Source organism: Pristis pectinata, chromosome 32 (assembly GCF_009764475.1).
Source record: "Pristis pectinata isolate sPriPec2 chromosome 32, sPriPec2.1.pri, whole genome shotgun sequence".
NCBI lineage: Eukaryota > Metazoa > Chordata > Chondrichthyes > Rhinopristiformes > Pristidae > Pristis > Pristis pectinata.
Window position 1 is genome coordinate 2,331,498 of NC_067436.1, and position 19,029 is coordinate 2,350,526.

The 19,029-nt window shown below is 46.0% G+C and overlaps 1 long non-coding RNA gene across 1 annotated transcript; it reads right to left on the reverse strand.

The window, feature by feature from the left end:
• Positions 1-2,901: 2,901 nt before the first annotated feature.
• On the reverse strand, positions 2,902-4,678 carry LOC127585200 (uncharacterized). Its single transcript, XR_007958477.1, has 2 exons — positions 4,527-4,678; positions 2,902-3,374 (listed from the first exon to the last, which is right to left on the reverse strand). It is a non-coding gene; the product is annotated as an uncharacterized LOC127585200 (long non-coding RNA).
• Positions 4,679-19,029: the final 14,351 nt, after the last annotated feature.

Here is a 19,029-nt window from a genome sequence, read left to right on the forward strand (position 1 = left end):
TGTGGGCATGCTATGTTGGCGCTGGAAGCATGGCGACACCTGCAGGCTGCCCCAGAACACTCTGCGCAAAAGATGCATTTCACTGTGTGTTTCGATGTACATGTGGACTATAAAGAGATCTTAAAAAAACAAGTAACTAGACTGTAACTGTAACCTCTGCACATGCTGTCTTTTATACTGCAAACTGGTCTGGGCCAGTTTGGATAAGAACCTGTGAACAGGTACTGACTGGATCACACTTCAGCTTTGCAGACAAAGAAACTACAGAAATATAAAACCAAATGTACTACAAGCTACTAAAATTTACAGACAAACAGGTGATTATACAATCACATAAGCAAGCGTAAAGGAAGCCAAAACTACAAGGAAAAAAAAGTAAAAACAACAATCTGGACCCTGATCTAACGGTAATTATGATAACTAAATCCCCCATTTTACTCATGGGACCCAGAGGAGCATTCCCACTCCTCCTCGTCCACAAGGAGATTTAAACCAATATGTAAACTTGCCTTTCTGGGCCTCTTCCTTTGTCAAGTTTGCCTGTTGTAAAAATACCTATTGCAACTGAAGAAAAACCCCTCAGGAATATTCGAGGGAGGGCCTTGGGTGTCATTAGGGCCTGGCACACACATGCCTACAAGCCCCCACTGCTTTGGACAGTGGCTTGGTCACTTGCTCAAGTGTACCAAGTTCAAATCACAGCCGTGGTGATTTCGGAGGGGTCCAGGAACTAGACAATTGTAACTTCTCAGTGACCTGTTTCCTGCTGGTCAGGGCTTCACTTGAAGAGTTATCAACAGGGCTAATGGAAAGGAAGGCTGTAGACAAACATACGCCTGCAAATTCAAGTAGAAAACTTCACCAGGACTGGTATAATCTGCATCGCTGCTGACTTTGTCTACAAGATTAGCTGTAGGGAGGAGAGATAATGGAGCCCAACTGTGCTTGAACCTGCTTGCAATGTTACAGGAGACCACGGCTGTTACAGCTTTACAAAGAGAACAACTGATTTTCAACATCATTCGTGACCCACTCCATGTATCTCAAACAGGTTCAAGTCACGCACAAAAAAAACTGGAGGAACTCAGCTGGTCAGGCAGCATCTGTGGAGGGAAATGGACGGAGCAAGAGCTGGCAGGTGAGGGGGGGGGGATAATTGGCGGATGAAGGAGGGGGGAGTGGGAGGACCGATAGATGCTGAGGAGTGATAGGTGGAAGTGAGAAGGGGCTAAAGATGATGGAATCCGATAGGAGAGGAAGGTGGAGCCTGGAATAAAAGGGGGAGGGGGGGGGAGGGCAGAGGGGAACAGTGGGCGAGGAGTGGGAGGGGTGTGTGGGCGATGGGCAGGTGGAGTGGGTGGGAGAGGGGAAAGAAGCAGGGTGGTGGGGGCTGGGGTGGGGGTAGGAGGAACTGGGAAGATCAGGAGGAGAGAGAAAAGGGACAGAGGGGGGGCAGGTCACCAGAAGTTGGTGAAGTCAATGTCTCTGGTGTCTCCAGATTCAGGTCATCGGTGGGTAGTTGAAGACACAGAGGGAAGTGGGCCTCGGGTGTGTGGATGAGGCACTGCCTGTAATCAGCCCTGTGGGGTCTTGGGTGTCACATTGATTATGTGCAACACAGATTTTGAACAGGAAGGACAATGGTCAGAACCTTCCACATCTGTAAGGAGCCAGTGCTCTTGAGCTGTTGCTGGGCTTGTTAACAGCCCGTTGCAAAGCTCTGCGAGATACTGAGGCTGTCAATCTCAGGGCCACCTTTGTTGAAGCCACGGTGCCTTTGGTACAGCAGGATACAACACACAGCTCACTTGGGACAGGGCAGAGAACCCTGGGGTTGATCGTTCAAAGCTCACCACAGCAGCACAGCAGCCTGCAAAACTGAAATCTACAAACCTGGTCAAATGTGTATTATCGGTAGATTATCACAAGCTTACGTTGGTAACCAAACCACATATTCAGAAAATTGGTATCACTCTTGCAAAATCTGACCAACATCTGGTTGTAACTGGAGCTTGTGTTTGAGTGTTTAATTGGAGTCTAGGTCTCCGTGTTAAAGTGCAGTAGTTGAACAGATTCTGGTTTAAAATGCCCTTCACTTTAAATCTGGTCTTTAAACCATCTGAGGATGGGAACAGCTTCCCTCTAGTTACCCTGTGTGACCCCATCAGGATCTTGGCTTTCTCTCTCCGATCTCCTCTTCACCTTCTCTACTCCAAGGAGAACAACCTCAGCTTCAGCAGTCTAACCCTGGAGCAGAACTCCCCCATCCTGGAACTGTTCTAGTGAATGCCACCCACACCCTCGCTGTGACCTTCACATCCTTCCCAAAGTGTGGTGACCAGGATTAGATGCACCCAACCGGTGTTCTACACAGGTTGAATGCACCTATTCTGTCTTTTGTATCTCTGCCTCTAATCACAAAGCCTGGATCCCATCAGTTTCACGCCCCACTCTCTCAACATGTCCTGCCACTTTCAAATATTTATAAACCTAAATACCCACCCGGTGTTGCTGCATTTGCCTGTTTGCATTTCTCCTTATTCTTTCTGCTAAAGTGTTTTCCTTCTATGCATTAAATGTCGTTGGTCTCTCCTCCATGCATAGCTCTGAGCTATTCAGAGGTGTGTTCCACTGACACAGGGTATCTTACTGAGGTAAAACACAGGTACTTGTGTCAAAGGCTGTGTTGTTTTCTAACAGCTTGCATTGATAGATGGTGCAAGACATTTATTACTGCAGGTGCTGATGTTATCTGTACGTGCGGACACTGCCTTTCCGAGAACTGGGGATACATCATTGACCACACACCTGATTAACGCTTGTTTTTGCTCAGTTTCCACAAGATGAATAGCACCCAGGAGAATCAGCTCAGAAGAAGCTACATCTCTGCATCGTACTTACTCCTATCTCTTGTGTATTTACTACAGACACAGCTGGATAAAATGCAGACTTAGGTTCAGTACTTCAGCAACTTTTAGGAGAGTAAAGACGGGGAGATGATAAAGACAGACTGCAGACAAAAGATGGGCCCATGTTAGCCTGGAGGGCTGGTTCAAAGGAATGGCTTTGACTGTGCTCTCTGATTGGTGCTTCAGACAAAGCTTGCAATACTATGAACAGACAGACCACAGTCAGCGGATAAGGATCTCTGTCCCATTCACCTTTTCCCACAGAGTTGTGAAACATTGCAAGTCACACTATATACACTCCCCATCCCACCAAAACATGATCCAGAATTCTGACAAAAAAAACAATCCAAATTCGAAGGAAGAATTGTGTAGGTTTCCCTCCGATCCATCTGAGCAATCCCAACTAGTCCAGGAGATTTCTCTGGCTCCGAATTCCCTGGGTCATCTCAGTGGGTCAGGCAGCATCTGTGGAGGCAAAGGGATAGGCGACATTTTGGGTTGAGACCCTGCATCAGGTCTGAGTGTAAAAGGGAGCTGACCTGTACATAGAGGTGAGGGGAGGGCTGGGGAGAGGTTCAACTCCACTGTTTAAAAACTTCAATCTGCATCTCAGGTACGAGCTATTCTTAACAAACGTCTGGCTGTGTCTCATCAACTGAATGTTTACAAGGTGCTCACTCACACCATCCTTAATTCTAGACTTTAATAACCTCCCAACAATGAACATCAGGCTAACTGGTCTATATCTCACTGGTGTCCCCTCATCTTTATCAAATAGTGCACTGACAAGTGAAACTTTCCAGGCATTCACCACGTTCTGATGACATCATATCTAGATCTGGCCTTACAGATCTTAAATTGTCTTAGTCACAGAATCATAAAGAAATTGTGACCTCTTAACCTCTCTAACATTATTAATTAACTTTCAAATGGAATAAATTTACTGCCCGGCATGATCTGAAATCCTAAGTCAGATGCTCCCAGAGTCTTTGTTTCTCTAAGCTGTAGAGTTCCTGTTCTTTTAGCCTGTCTGAGGTTCTTCAAAATTGCCTTCTACAGGCTTTTGTCTGCACCCTTGTGAGACCTGGTTGTTGTCCAGCATGTGAGGAGAACACAACCAGGTACAGAGTTCCATGTGAAGGCCAGGCAAGGTCTCTTACACGTGAAGGATGGGACACTCCACCTTCTACTCAGCTGCTCTCCAAAGCCACATTCCTTCCAGATCTCCTTCGGGCATTACCTCAGTATCTTTGAGGGAGTAACTAACACCCAAATTCCTTCCTTTCTCTACCCTAACTACTGTATGGCATTTCCAATTTCCCACATGCCTAACTCTGCAATGACCAGGCTCTGTTATTGGCCCATTGCCCAAACCCACTGCCTGCAGTGCCTTCCTGTCCAGACTTCTTCAGAGCCGAGCACACTGGCCCTCCGCTCTCCGCAACAGGAGTCAGCTCACAGAGCTGGCAGCTCTCAAAGACTTTTGAAAAGTTTTTACGTTTCTGCTGGAGACATTTAAAAATGATTCAAATAGATAAATAAAAACAAAAATTATTAGAAGTAAAAACTAATTAAAAATTAATAAAAGTTGTAAAAGTAACTAACTTGAAGCCTTACTTGCAGTGACCTTTGTTCCACAGGGGCTGCCAGCCAGGCCTGGTGTGAAGCAGAGGGACGGGGTGCTCATTGCTGACCTCAGTGTTAAGTCCCGGGCGGAGCGGGAAGTCGGAGATGCTGGAACTTCCGCATCTGGCCAAGTACAGCAGGAGTCCAAGATGGGCTGAGTTATAAGACCATAAGACATAGGAGCAGAATTAAGCCATTCAGCCCATCGAGTCTGCTCCATCATTCGGTCACGGATGGTTGTTTCCTCAATCCCATTCTCCTGCCTTCTCCCTGTAACCCTTAACCCCCTCACCAATCAAAGAACCTGTCAATCTCTACCTTAAATACACCCAATGACTTGGCCCCCACAGCCCTCTGTGCCAACAAATTCCACAGATTCACCACCCTCTGGCTGAAGAAATTCATCCTCGTCTCAGTTCTAAAGGGACGTCCCTTTATTCAGAGGCTGTGCCCTCGGATCCTGGACTCTCCCACTGATGGAAACATCCTTCCATGTCCACTCTATCCAGGCCCTTCAGTATCTGATAGGTTTCAATGAGATCCCCCCTCATCCTCTGAGCTCCATCAAATACAGGCCCAGAGACATCAAATGCTCCTCATACATTGAGCAAGAACAAGAACTCGGTTTGGCCCATTATATACCAGCTTAGTATCCAATATCTCAACACACAAAGATCCATCTGAAGCAGGTGTGCATTGTCCACAGTCTCACAGACATCAGTATCACCAGCAAATTTTTACAATTAATTTTTCAGGATCTCAGCTTTGTTGGCAAGGTCAGCATTTATTGCCCATCCCTAACTTGTCCTTGGGGTGAACCACCTCTTTAAACTGCTGCAGTCCTTCTAGTGAGGGTGCTCCCACAGTGCTGTTGGGGAGGGAGTTCCAGGATTTAGACCCAGTGATGGTGATGTACTTCCAAGGTAGGATGGCGTGTGACTCAAAGGGAAACCCGCCGGCGGTGGTGTTCCCATGCATCTGCTGCCCTTGTCCTTCTTGGTGGTAGAGGTCCTAGGTTTGGGAGGTGCTGTCAGAGTAGCCCAGGTGGGTAACCACTGTGTTTTTTGGAGATGGTACACACTTCAGCCACTGGTGGTGTGGGGAGTGAATGTTTAACGTGGTGGATGGGGTGCCAACAATGATCAGCTTTGTCATCAGAATCATAGAATAAAAGGTCACGGAAACAGACCACTCAGCCGACCAGGTCCATGCACACATTTACATTAATCCCATTTTATTCTTCCCTGCCTGCCATTCCCATCATCCACGCCCCCGCTCTTGCCACCCCCTACCCCCTGATTCTACCTATGCACCAATGCCAATTTACCGTGACCATTTAACCATTCAACCTGCATGTCATTGAGATGTAGGATTAAACCAGGGCATCGGAGCAGTCACAGGGAGAACATGCAAGCTCTACACAGACAACAGCAGAGGTTAGGATTGAACCCAGATCGCTGGAGCTCTGAGGCAGAGCTCTACTAGCTGTGCCACTGTGACACCCTAATGTCATGAATGGTGTGAGAGATGTTGGAGCAACACTATTCAAGGCAAAGAGAGTGCGTTCCGTCACATTTCTGACTTGTGCCTTGTAGGTAGTGGAAGGCCTCAGGGTGTCAGGAACTGGCTCACTCACCTCAGGATAACTCGCCTCTGACGTGCTCTTGTATGTGATGGAATCGGTTGATTTCCTGGTCATTGGTGACTCCAGAATGTTGGTGGTGGGGGACCTGGCAATGGGAATGTCATTGAATGTTAATGGTAAGTGGTTGGACTCTCTCTGGTCATTGCCTACCATGTGTTACTGGCCACTTCTCAGCCCATGCCTGAACATTGTCTAGGTCTTGCTGGAGGTAGACATTTGCCAAGGAGCTGTGAATGGAACTGAACATTGTGCAGTCATCAGTGAACATCCTCTTTAAGATGAAAGGAAAGTTGATGAAGCAGCTGAAGATGATTGGTCAGGGGAACTTCTGCAGAGATGTCCTGGGACTCAGATGATGGACATCACAGACTGTGTGCAACACTTATTTACGTTAAAGTAGCAAAGAACACATCCCAACACTGATCCCTGAGGAATTGCTTTCAACAACTCTCCAACCAGATTCAAAGTCTGCATTTTTCCAGCCTGTTATCAATCAGGTAAACACGTTGCCATTAACACCAGAGGCTTCCATTTTATAGAAAGTATCTTGTTTTGTTGTTCCTCATCAAAAAATTTGGTTAGAAACAGGGAGGGAGGTGAAACATGCCCACTGATCCTTGTAAAATATTGCACTGCTCCTGACCACTCACAAGTAAGTCTGACAATGGTCTGCAAAGTCTGTAGCTGTCTGTCCCCAAAGAAATCTTATCAGATTGTGACAGTTGAAGTGTTAACCAATGAAAGATCATTCATCACATTAAACCATTTCCTTCAACCAGCAGCACCAGACTCTTCACAACCATACGGGAGCAGAGTGTGGCTGCGTGATTGCGCAGTTAAGGGCCCAGGTACACCTGGAGGTGACGGGGACTGTCAGGGGTTGTGCGGATACCAGGGCAATGTTAGAGAGAGCTGTGGGTTACAATAAGGGGGCACACCCAGCAGCAGCATTTCCAAAGACCCTCCTCAGATGTTATTTGAAAAGTAGATGCATTCACCCAGCTGCCTCCAAAAGCATCCAAACAGCAACAAGTAATACAAAGGAATCAAAGCAAATGTTCCCCCCAAACCCCTGTTCTGTGAATTTGTAAGTAAAGGTGTATCCACAGCGGTGGGTTGAACCTGAATTAGTTTTACTCGTAGACTTCCAGTAGTTTCATTTTAAAAAAAGGCTGATTTTATATTTATAATATATAAAATATGTACAGTCGCATGCAAAAGGTTGGGCACCCCGATCAAAATTTCTGTTACTGTGAATAGCTAAGCAAGTAAAAGATGACCTGATTTCCAAAAGGCATAAAGTTAAAGATGACACATTTCTTTAATATTTTAAGCAAGATTACTTTTTTATTTCCATCTTTTACAGTCTCAAAATAACAAAAAAGTAAAAGGGCCTGAAGCAAAAGTTTGGGCACCTTGCATGGTCAGTACTTAGTAACACCACCTTTGGCAAGTATCACAGCTTGTAAACAGCTAAGAGTCTTTCAATTCTTGTTTGGGGGATTTTCACCCATTCTTCCTTGCAAAAGCCTTCTAGTTCTGTGATATTCTTGGGCCGTCTTGCATGCACTGCTCTTTTGAGGTCTATCCACAGACTTTCGATGATGTATAGGTCTGGGGACTGTGAGGGCCATGGCAAAACCTTCAGCTTGTGTCTCTTGAGGTACTCCATTGTGGATTTTGAGGTGCGTTTAGGATCGTTATCCTGTTGTAGAAGCCATCCTCTTTTCATCTTCAGCTTTTTTACAGACGGTGTGATGTTTGCTTCCAGAATTTGCTGGTATTTAATTGGATTCATTCTTCCCTCTACCAGTGAAATGTTCCCCATGCCACTGGTTGCAACACAAGCCCAAAGCATGATCGATCCACCCCCATGCTTAACAGTTGGAGGGATGTTCTTTTCATGAAATTCTGCACCCTTTTTTCTCCAAACATACCTTTGCTCATTGCGGCCACAAAGTTCTATTTTAACTTCATCAGTCCACAGGACTTGTTTCCAAAATGCATCAGGCTTGTTTTGATGTTCCTTTGCAAACTTCTGATGCTGAATTTTGTGGTGAGGACGCAGGAAAGGTTTTCTTCTGATGACTCTTCCATGAAGGTCATATTTGTGCAGGTGTCGTGCACAGTGGAACAGTGCTCCACCGCTCCAGAGTCTGCTAAATCTTCCCGAAGGTCTTTTGCAGTCAAACAGGGGTTTTGATTTGCTTTTCTAACAACCCTACGAGCAGTTCTCTCAGAAAGTTTTCTTGGTCTTCCAGACCTCAACTTGACCTCCACCATTCCTGTTAACTGCCATTTCTTAATTACATTACGAACTGAGGAAACGGCTACCTGAAGACACTTTGCTATCTTCTTATAGCCTTCTCCTGCTTTGTGGACATCATTTATTTTAACTTTCAGAGTGCTAGGCAGCTGCTTAGAGGAGCCCATGGCTGCTGATTGTTGGGACAAGGTTTGAGGAGTCAGGGTATTTATAAAGCTTTGAAATTTTCATCACCTGGCCTTTCCTAAGGATGACTGTGAACAAGCCATAGCCCTAACAAGCTAATGAAAGTCTGAGACCTTGGTAAAAGTCATCTGAGAGCTCAAATCTCTTGGGGTGCCCAAACTTTTGCATGGTGCTCCTTTCCTTTTTTCACTCTAAAATTGTACAAAGCAAAAATAATACACTAATCTTGCTTAAAATGTTGAAAAGAATGTTTCATCTTTAACTTTATGACTTTTGGAGATGAGTTCATCTTCTACTCACTTAACTATTCACATTAACAGAAATTTTGACCGGGGTGCCCAAACTTTTGCATGCCACTGTATAATATTTAATCTCTTCTATATTCTGCCTGAATTTGAACCTGAATTTCTACAGCCTCTTGCAGTCAGCAAGAAGACAGCCTGGCACTTTGTCCTCACAACGAATTGTACGTGAAGATGTGCACTGAACTGGTGCTGTGCAGGGGACCTATACCAGCCTGCCCCCCCACCCCCCCCGTCCCTCACACAAACACTTTGTGTATACACCTCTGGCAAGCATGTGTGCAGTTAGGGTGTGCCATTCATGGGTGAGCAGACAGTGACATCTGTACAACGACAGGCTCAGAATAAGGGCTCTGCCATTCAGAACAGAGGCAAGAAGAAATTTCTTCACCCAGAGTCCGGTGAACCTTTGGGATTCTCTACCTAAGAGGGTGAGTTGCTGAATTTATTCAGGACAGCAATCAATAGATTTTGGGATGTTAAAGGAATCGAGGGAAATGGAGTTAGTGCAGGAAAGTGGCGCTGAGATACAACATGTCAGAACCTCACTGACTGGCGGAGCAGGTGAAAAGACCCTCTCTGATTTCTGTCTCTGAAGTGGCTGCCAGTGATTTCACTAGCCCCGTGCCTGCTGCTGTTAACGGGTGGGTGATGTCTGACGTGGACCATCACTCGAGTTCACGGTGCAGCTTGGGGTGTACCATTGCTTGGAAAGGTAAGAGGGACATGGAAGCCCCTCACTCCTCTGATGTCAGTCCTAACCCATTCCCTCAATCTGTCCAAAATCAAGCTGGAGCTTCCCTCCATCCTCCTCAAGGCCCACCCTCCCACCCAGCTTTGTTCCATCTGTAAATCTGGAGATATTGCATTTAATTCCCTCATCTGAACCATTGTGAACAGCTGGGGTGTTAGCACTGATCCTTGTGATACTACCCAGCCATTGCCTGCCACTCGGGAAAAAGGACCCTTTTATTCCTATTGTTTCTTTCCTATTGACCAGCTAGTTCTCTGTCCTTGGTCCCCTGTGCTTTAAATTTGCACACTAATCTCTTACTTGGTACCTTAACAAAAGCCTCCCGGAAGTCCAGATACATCACAACCACTGGCTCTCCTTCATCTGTTAGCTATGATGCTGCGCCTGTGATGCTGCCGCAAGTAAGTTTTTCATTGCACCTGTGCACGCATGGATGTGCAAATGACAATAAACTTTGACTCAGTTACATACTCCAAAAATTTCAGGTGATCTGTCCACCATGATTCACATTGACTTTGCTAATCCTGCCACTTTTTCCAAGTGCTCTGTTATCACATCTTTCATAATATACTCTGGCATTTTCCCCACCACTGACGCCCAGCTAGCCCATGGCTTATGTGTTTTCTTCTGTGAAGACAGACACAAAGTAATCATTTACTTCTTCTGCCATTTGCTTATTCCCCATTATAAATTCTCCTGTCTCTGGTTGTATAAATGACGCACATTAGCCCTTACTCGTCTTTTCTTTTTATGAACATATAAAAGGTCTTACGGTCTTCATGCTTCTTGGAGGCCTGCTCTTGTATTCCATCCTGGCTTCCTTGATCAGTTTCTTGGTCGTCCTTGACTGAAATGCTTTCAGTTCTGCTGCTATTTCTGGTAAATGGATTTGCCTCTTCCTTGGATTTAGCTCTAACATGAACTTCTCTCATCAGCAACAGATGGATTCTTTTGTGTTTTTGTGCCTTAAAGGATTTTTTGTGTATAATTCCTTTAATGCTAACCATTGCCTGTCCCCAGTCATACCCTTCAATGTGCTCCCCCAATCAACTGCAGCCAGCTCCTCTCATACCTCCAGAGTTTCACATATTTAGATTTAAGACCTTTGTTTCTTTTTGGACCACATCATATGAGCAATGAGATCATAAACATTTAACTCAATTTGTTCCATTAATTCACTTACCTTACAGAGGAGGCATCTCTTACAGTGGAGCAGCACGCAGTGAGTGGCCACACACAGTGAGACAGGACTCGCAGGGAAAAGCAGTGGGGGTGGTGTAACCTCTGATTGAGGTGTGATTCCAGGACGGTGGCTGCTTCCCTAATGCCAGGGTCAAGAATGTCACCGAACTGCTGTTGAGGGGGACGGTGAACAGCCAGGGGCTGTGGTCCATATCAGTACCAATAACATGCCTCAGGAAAGGGATGAGGCCCTGCAGGCAGATTTTAAAGAGGCTGGAAGGAGATTAAAACTAGACCTCAAAAGAAGTAATCCCCAGATTACTGCCAGTGCCACAAACCAGTGAGTATAGAGATAGGAGAATACAGCAGATAAAAATGTGGTAGCTGGAAGGAGATTAAAACTAGACCTCAAAAGAAGTAATCCCCAGATTACTGCCAGTGCCACAAACCAGTGAGTATAGAGATAGGAGAATACAGCAGCTAAAAATGTGGTGGATTTAGATTCCTGGGCATTGGGACTGGTTCTGGGAGAGGTGGGACCTGCACCTCAGTAACACTCAGTGTCCTCGCTGGAAGGTGAAGGTTTGTGAGTGGGATGGAGGTGGTGGACGGTGGGGAGGAGGGGGTGGACACTGAGAAGCAGCACTGAAAAGGGGAAAAGGGGCTGAGAGAGATAAATAGTGTCAGAACAAGAAACAGAAAGTTTGTAGACAGGACCAGGCACAGAGAGGGAGCAAAAGGCGGCCTACAGCAAGTATACAGTGCATGCACATAAACACAAGTTATCATAGAATTGTACAGCATAGAAATGGGCCCTTTCGGCCCACCTCATCCATGCTGACCGTGATGCCCATTGATGCTAATCCCACGTGCCCGCATTAGGCCCGTATCCCTCTATTCCTTTCCTAACCATCTGCCTGTCCAAATGTCTTTTAAATGTTATTGTATCTGCCTCCACCGCTTCCTCTGGCAGCTTGTTCCAGATATTCTCCACCCTCTGTGTGGAAAAACCTGCCTGTACGTTCCAGTGAACCCAGTCGATCCAATCGCTCCTTATAACCACAGCCCGCCATTCCAGGCAATGTCCTGGTGGATTTCTTCTGCACTTTCTCTATTGCTACTACATCCTGTAGTGCGGTGACCCAAACTGTGCACTGTACTTGAACTGTGGTCTGATCAATGTGTTGTGCAGCTGCAACATGATGTCCCAATGCCTTGGTCTATGAAGGCAAACATACCAGATGCCTCCTTCATTATCCTACTCACCCGTGTTCCCATTTTCAGTGAGCTAGGGACTTGTACCCCAAGGTCTCTCTGCACAGTGGCATTCCTAATGTCCCCATCATTTACTCGATATGTCCAACTAGAATTTGATTTCCCAAAGTGCATTACCTCCCTTGTCTGGATTAAATTCCATTGGCCACCACTCCACCCAACTGTCCACCTGTTCTATGTACCGCTGTATCCTAAGACAACTCTATCCACTGTCTACGGCTCCACCAATTTTTGCGTCGTCTGCAGACTTACTAATCAGACCCCCTACATTCTCATCCACATCATTTATATATATTGCAAACAACAAAGGTCCCAGTCCTGATCCCTGCAGTACACCACTGGTTACAGCCTTCCAGTCAGTAAAACACCCATTCACCATTACCTTCTGCCTCCTACCATCAAGCCAACTTTGGATCCAGTTTGCTAACACTCCTCAGATCCCTTGTGCCTTTATGTTTTGGACCAGCCGACCATGCAGGACCTTGTCAGGATCTGGTGACTGTAGGGACAGAGAACCACAGTTTTGTGGCAATAACAGAGACCCAGACACAAAATGGGGCAGGAATGAGCTCTAAATATTCCTGGATTGAAGGGATTATTCAGGAACGATGAGGAAAGGAAGAAAGGAAGGGAAGAGCCGGTATTGATCCTGGAGAATATTGAAGTGCTGGAGAGAGGATGTCCTGCAATGACCTAGGACACATTCTACAGGCCACCCACTTTGCATGGAGATTGCAGGCTTGTGCAAAAGCTATAGTGTAGTGAAAACTTAGTATGGACTGGGATAACAATAACATAAGAGGCAAAGAGGGTGGTTTCTGAAACGTGTTGATCAGTATGTTTCTGGCCCAATGTATTGCTGGACTTGGTTCCGGGAAATGAACCAGAGATAAATATATTAAGTATTACTTACTAGAGTCTTTGGATGAAGTAACGGAGAGGGTTGATAAGAAAATGCTGGTTGCATCATAGCCTGGTACGGCAATTCCAACACACAGGAACACAAGAGGCTACAGAGAGCAGTGGACACAGCCCGGTCCATCACGGGCACAGCCCTCTCCACCACTGGCAGCAGCTACAGGAGGCACTACCTCAAGAAGGCAACATCTATCATCGAGGATCCCCACCATCTGGGTCAGGCCCTCTTCTCACTGCTACAGTCAGGCAGGAGGTACAGCAGCCTGAAGTCCCACACCAGCAGGTTCAGGAACAGCTACTTTCCTACAACCATCAGGTTCTTGCACTGACCTGCACACCCCTAACCCTACCTCAGCAACGGAACACTACGGACCACCTCTTGCACTACCACGGACTTGTCTCTGATTGGGTCTTGTTTTTGTACACTTTTTTCTCTCGTTCTTCACTACCTTGTATAACTTATATTCTGTGTGTTGTCTGTACCTATGTGCCTGTGATGCTTCTGCAAGTCTTTCATTGTACATGTACTTCACTGTACTTGTGCACATGACAATAAACTCAACTTGACTTGACAGGTAGAATTCCAAAAGCAGTTGATAAGTAGTTATAGAATGGGAGTGTCCTTGAGATTGCAGGAGCTGTGGCAGTGGCAGCATGGACAAAAAATGTTGAAGTCACAGAGAAGTGGTGAAAGGTTGCGATTCAGACTGTAGGGCAGTGTACGGACGTTTGAATTGGGACTACTGCTTTTGTTAATGTATGGACTTGGATGTGGTTGTGCAGTACACAATTTCCAAATTTGTAGATGACACAAAACCTGATGTGGTGAATTAAGGATTAATAAAGACTTCAAGGCAGATAGAGAGGCTAATGGAACAGGAAGGTGGCAGGTCAAGTTCAATGCTGAGAAGTGTGAAGGATTATGTTTCAGTGGGAAGACTGAGAAGAGGCAGTATAAACCAGAGGGCATGATTCTAAAGGAGGTGCACGAACAGAAAGATCTGGGGGTATACGTGGATAGTTGAAAGCAATGGGCAGGTGGGGGGAGTGGTTGAGAAAAAAGCATCTGGGATCCTGGGGTTTATAACCAGAGGCACTGAGTACAGGAGCCATGGTTACGTTCAAGAATCAAGGGCCTGGTGAGAATGAGGATCTGAAAGAAGTAACTACTAGTTGGAAAAATATACAAGAAAAATTGGTGAGCTTGAAAGCTGATAAATCCTAAGGACCTGATGATCTATATCCCAGGGTTTGAATGAAGTGGCTTTACATACACAGAACATAGATCCAAATCCCTCCATTTTCTGCAGATTCATGCATCTATCTAATTAGATCAGACTAAACTCCATCTGCCATTTCTTCGGCCATACCTGTAAATGATCTATATTCTGTTGTGACAACTTTCCACACACCACCAATCTTTGTGTCATCAGCAAATTTACTAACCCACCCATCCACATTTTCATCAAGTCATTTATATACATCACATACAGAGGTCTCAGCATGGATCATTGTGGAACACCCCTGGTCACAGGCCTCCAGCCAGCATAACACCCTTCTACCACTACCCTCTGTCTTCCATGGGCAAGCCAATTCTGAATCCAAACCACCAAGTCACCATATATACTTTTGGATCAGCCCACCATGAGGAACCTTGTCAAATGCCTTACTAAAATCCACGAGGACAACATCCACTGCCCTAACCTCATCAATCACCTTCATGACCTCCTCAAAAAACTCATCTGTTTGTAAGACATGACCTGCCCTGCTGACTGTCCCAAATTATCCCATGTCTTTCCAAATGTATGTAAAAGCTACCTTCTCCAATAGCTTCCCTACTAACCTGAGGCTCAGCGGTCTATAATTTCCTGAATTATCCCTATTTCTGTTCTTGAACAAAGGAACAACATTGGCTATTCTCCAGTCCTCTGGGACCTCACTTGTGGCTAGTGATGATACACAGATCTTCGTCAAGGCCCCAGCAATCTTGTCTCTTGGCTCTTTCAGTAACCTGTGATAGATTCCATCAGGCCCTGGGGTCTTACCCACCTTGATGCTCTTCAAGAGACCCAGCACCACCTCCTTCTTGATCTCAAAATGCCCCAGCACATTAGCATGCCCCACACTGCTCTCACTATCCTCCATGTCTTTCTCCTTGGTGAATACTGATGCTAAGTGCTCATTTAGAACCTCACCCACATCCTCTGACTCCAAGCATAAATTCCCTCCTTAATCATTGATTGGTCCTACTCTCTCCTTAGTTCTTCTCTTGTTTTTAATGTAAGTATAAAATACTTTGGGATTCTCTTTAATCCGATTTGCCAAGGACATTTCATAGCCCCGCTTGGCCTTCCTAATCCCCTGGTTGACCTCTTTACTGCTATCTTTATATTCCTTAAGGGCCCTGTTTGATTTTAGCTTCCTAAATCTTATATATGCTTCCTTTTTCATTTTGACTAAATTCACAACCTTTCTCATCATCCAATGTCCCCTTCCTTACCACCCTTGTCCTTCCTCCTTACTGGAACATGCCGGTCCTGAGCTCTGATCAGCTGGTCTTCAGACAACTCCCACATGTCAGATGTGGACTTGCCCAATAACAGCTGCTCCCAATTAATTCCTCCCCCTCCATCTCCTGTCTAATAATGTAATTTGCCCTCCCCCGATTTCCCACAAGGTCCAGACTTATCCTTATTCATAAGTATCTTAAAACTTAATGAGTTGTGATCACTGTTCCCAAACTGCTGTCCCACTGAAAGGTCAATCACCTGTCCGGGCTCATCTCCTAAAACAAGGTCCAGCATGATCCCTCCTCCACTTGGACAATCTACACATGCTTTCAAGAAACTCTCTTGGATGCACCCAAGAAATTCTGCCCCATCTGAGCTTTTTGCAATAAGGAAATCCCAATCAATTTTGGAGAAGTTAAAGTCACCCACGATGTCAAACCTGTTGCTTTTATATCTTTCCATAATCTGTCTACATATCTGGCTGTTGGGAAGTCTACAGTATAACCCCATCAGAGTGACTGCACCTTTATTATTTTTGGACTCAACCCACATTGCCTCAGTGGATGAGCCCTCCCGGATGTCCTCTCTGAGTGCAGTGACATTCTCCCTGATTATTAATGCAGCTCCTCCGCCTTTCCCCCCCATCTCATCTAAAACCTACATCAAAACCCAGGAATGGGGAGCTGCCAGTCCTGTTCCTCTCACAAACAAGTCTCTGTAATGGCCACAACATCATAATTCCATGTACTGATCCAGGCTCTAAGTTCATCTGCCTTCCCCATAATACTCCTTGCATTGAAATAAACCTACTTCAGCCCATCAGTCCCACCGTGTTCATTTCCCTGGCTCTGCCTGTCCTTCCTTTCAAACTTACTGGTCATAACCTTCCCCTCCACCCCTCCACTTGTTGCCCTGCTGCCCTGGTGACCATTCTCCTGCCACTCAAGTAGCACCAGCACTGTAAGGATAATGGTTCCCCACCAGTTAAGGTGCAACTCGTCCATTTTGTACAGGTCCCACCTGCCCTGGAAAAGAGCCCAAGGATCCACGTATCTGAAGCCCTCCCTCCTGCACCAGCTCCTTAACCATGCATTGAACTGCACTATCTACCTACTTCTTGCCTCACTAGTGTGTGGCACGGGTAGTAATCCAGAGATTACAACCCTAGAAGTCTTCCTTTTTAACTTACTACCTAGATCCCTAGAATTACTTTGCAGGACCTCATCTACCTTCCTGCTTATGTCTTTGGTTCCAATATAGACCCCAGTCTCTGGCTGCTCACCCTCCCCTCTCAGAATGTCCTGTGCTCGCTCAGAGATATCCTTGACCCTGGTACCAGGGAGGCAACATTCCATGCTGGAGTCTCACTTGGTGTGACAGAAATGCCTGTCTGTGCCTCAAACTATCAAGTCTCCTATCACTGTCTGGCTCCAGCCTTCCCTGCTGAGCCTCAGAGCCAGCCTCGGTGCCACTGATCTGGCTGCTGCCGCTGCCTTCTGAAAGGGTTTATCCAACCGTTGGGGTGGATGGTCTTTCAGAGGGTAGCAGCAGCAGCCCAGTCGCATCCAACTTGGCTTCGTGGCCAAGTTTGCTGATGATACAAAGATAGGTGGAGGGGCGGGTGGTGTTGAGGAAGCAGGGAGTCTGCAGAAGGACTTGGACAGGTTGGGAAAATGGGCAAAGAAGTAGCAGATGGCATACAGCGTAGGGAAGTGTATGGTCATGCACTTTAGTAGAAGCAATAAAGATGTAGACTATTTTCTAAACAGGGAGTGAATTCAGAAAGGGACTTGGGAGTCCTAGTGCAGAATTCCCTAAAGGTTAACTTGCAGGTTGAGTCAGTAGTCAGGAAGGCAAATGCAATGTTAACATTCATTTCGAGAGGACTAGAATATAAAAGGAAGGATGTAATGCTGAGGCTTTATGAGGCATTGGTCAGACCACATTCTGAGTATTGTGAGCAGTTTTGGGCCCCATATCTAAGGAAGGATATGCTGGCATTGGAGAGGGTCCAGAGGAGGTTTACAAGAATGATCCCGGGAATGAAAGGGTTAACACATGAGGAGCATTTGATAGCTCTGTGCCTGTACTCACTGGAGTTTAGAAGGATGAGGGGGAATCTCATTGAAACCTATGGAATATTGGAAGGCCTGGATAGAGTGGACATAGAGAGTATGTTTCCAGTAGTGGGAGAGTCTAGAACCAGAGGATGTCCCTTTAGAACAGAGATGTTGTCTTTAGCCGGAGGGTGGTGAATCTGTGGAATTCATTGCCACAGGCGGCTGTGGAGGCCAAGTCATTGGGTATACTTAAAGCGGAGGTCAATGGATTCTTGATTAGTAAGGGCATCAAAGGTTACAGGGGTTGGGGTTGGGAGGGAAAAATAAATCAGCCATGATCGAATGGCAGAGCAAACTCGAAAGGCCGAATAGTCTAATTCTACTCCTATGTCTTATGGTCAAAGAGGTATACCTGTTGCTGAGGGGAATGGCCACAGGGGACCCTTTACAGTCTGCATACTCCCTTTGTCGTTCCTGGTGGTGATCTAACTACCTGCAGCCTGCACCTTAGGTGTGACCACCTCTGTAAAACTCTCATCTACCATGCTTTCAGCATCCCGGATAATCCTGAGTGCACCCAACTCCAGCTCCACTTCCTTGATAGTCCATCAGGAGCTGCAGCTGGGCGCACTGGAAGTTTCCCTGATCGCCCACATCCTAGGTAGAGGATGTTCTGATTATCAGCTTCCAAATTTCTATAGATTCTGGAATGATGCCTGTGAGTTGGAAGGTAGCAAATGTGACCCCACTGTTTAAGGAAAGAGGGAGACAAATCACAGGGAAGAACGAATCAGGTAGTCTGGCATCAGAGGCAGGGAAAATGCTGGAACCTATGACCGGGTGGTCCGGTTTCCTCCCACATTCCAAAGACATATGGATTAGGAATTTGAAGGCATTCTATGTTGGCACTGGAAGTGTGGCGACACTTGCGGGCTGCCCCCACTCTACGCAAAAGGTGCATTTCACTGTGTGTTTCGATGTGCATGTACTAATAAAGATATCTTATAGGATTGATCAGAGTTAACATAGATGTATTAAAGAAAATCACATTTGACTAATCTTTGAGGATGTGGCTTGAGGAGCAATGTGGGAGTCAATGGATGTGGTATATTTGGATCTTTTGAAGGCTTTTGATCAGGTCTCACACAGAAACATCATGAACAAAGTTAGAGCACATGGAATTAGGGCTAACACACTGAGATGGATTGTGAGTTGGTTATTGGACAGAAAGCAAAGAGCAGGAATAAACAGGTCCTTCAAGGGTTGGCAGACTATGAACAGTGGAGTATCTTGGGGACCAGTGCTTGGGTCCAGTCTGGAACAACAGTTTGGCTGAGGAGACAGAACATCTTGTATCCAAGTTTGGTGATGATACTGACTGGGTGGGAATGGGGCA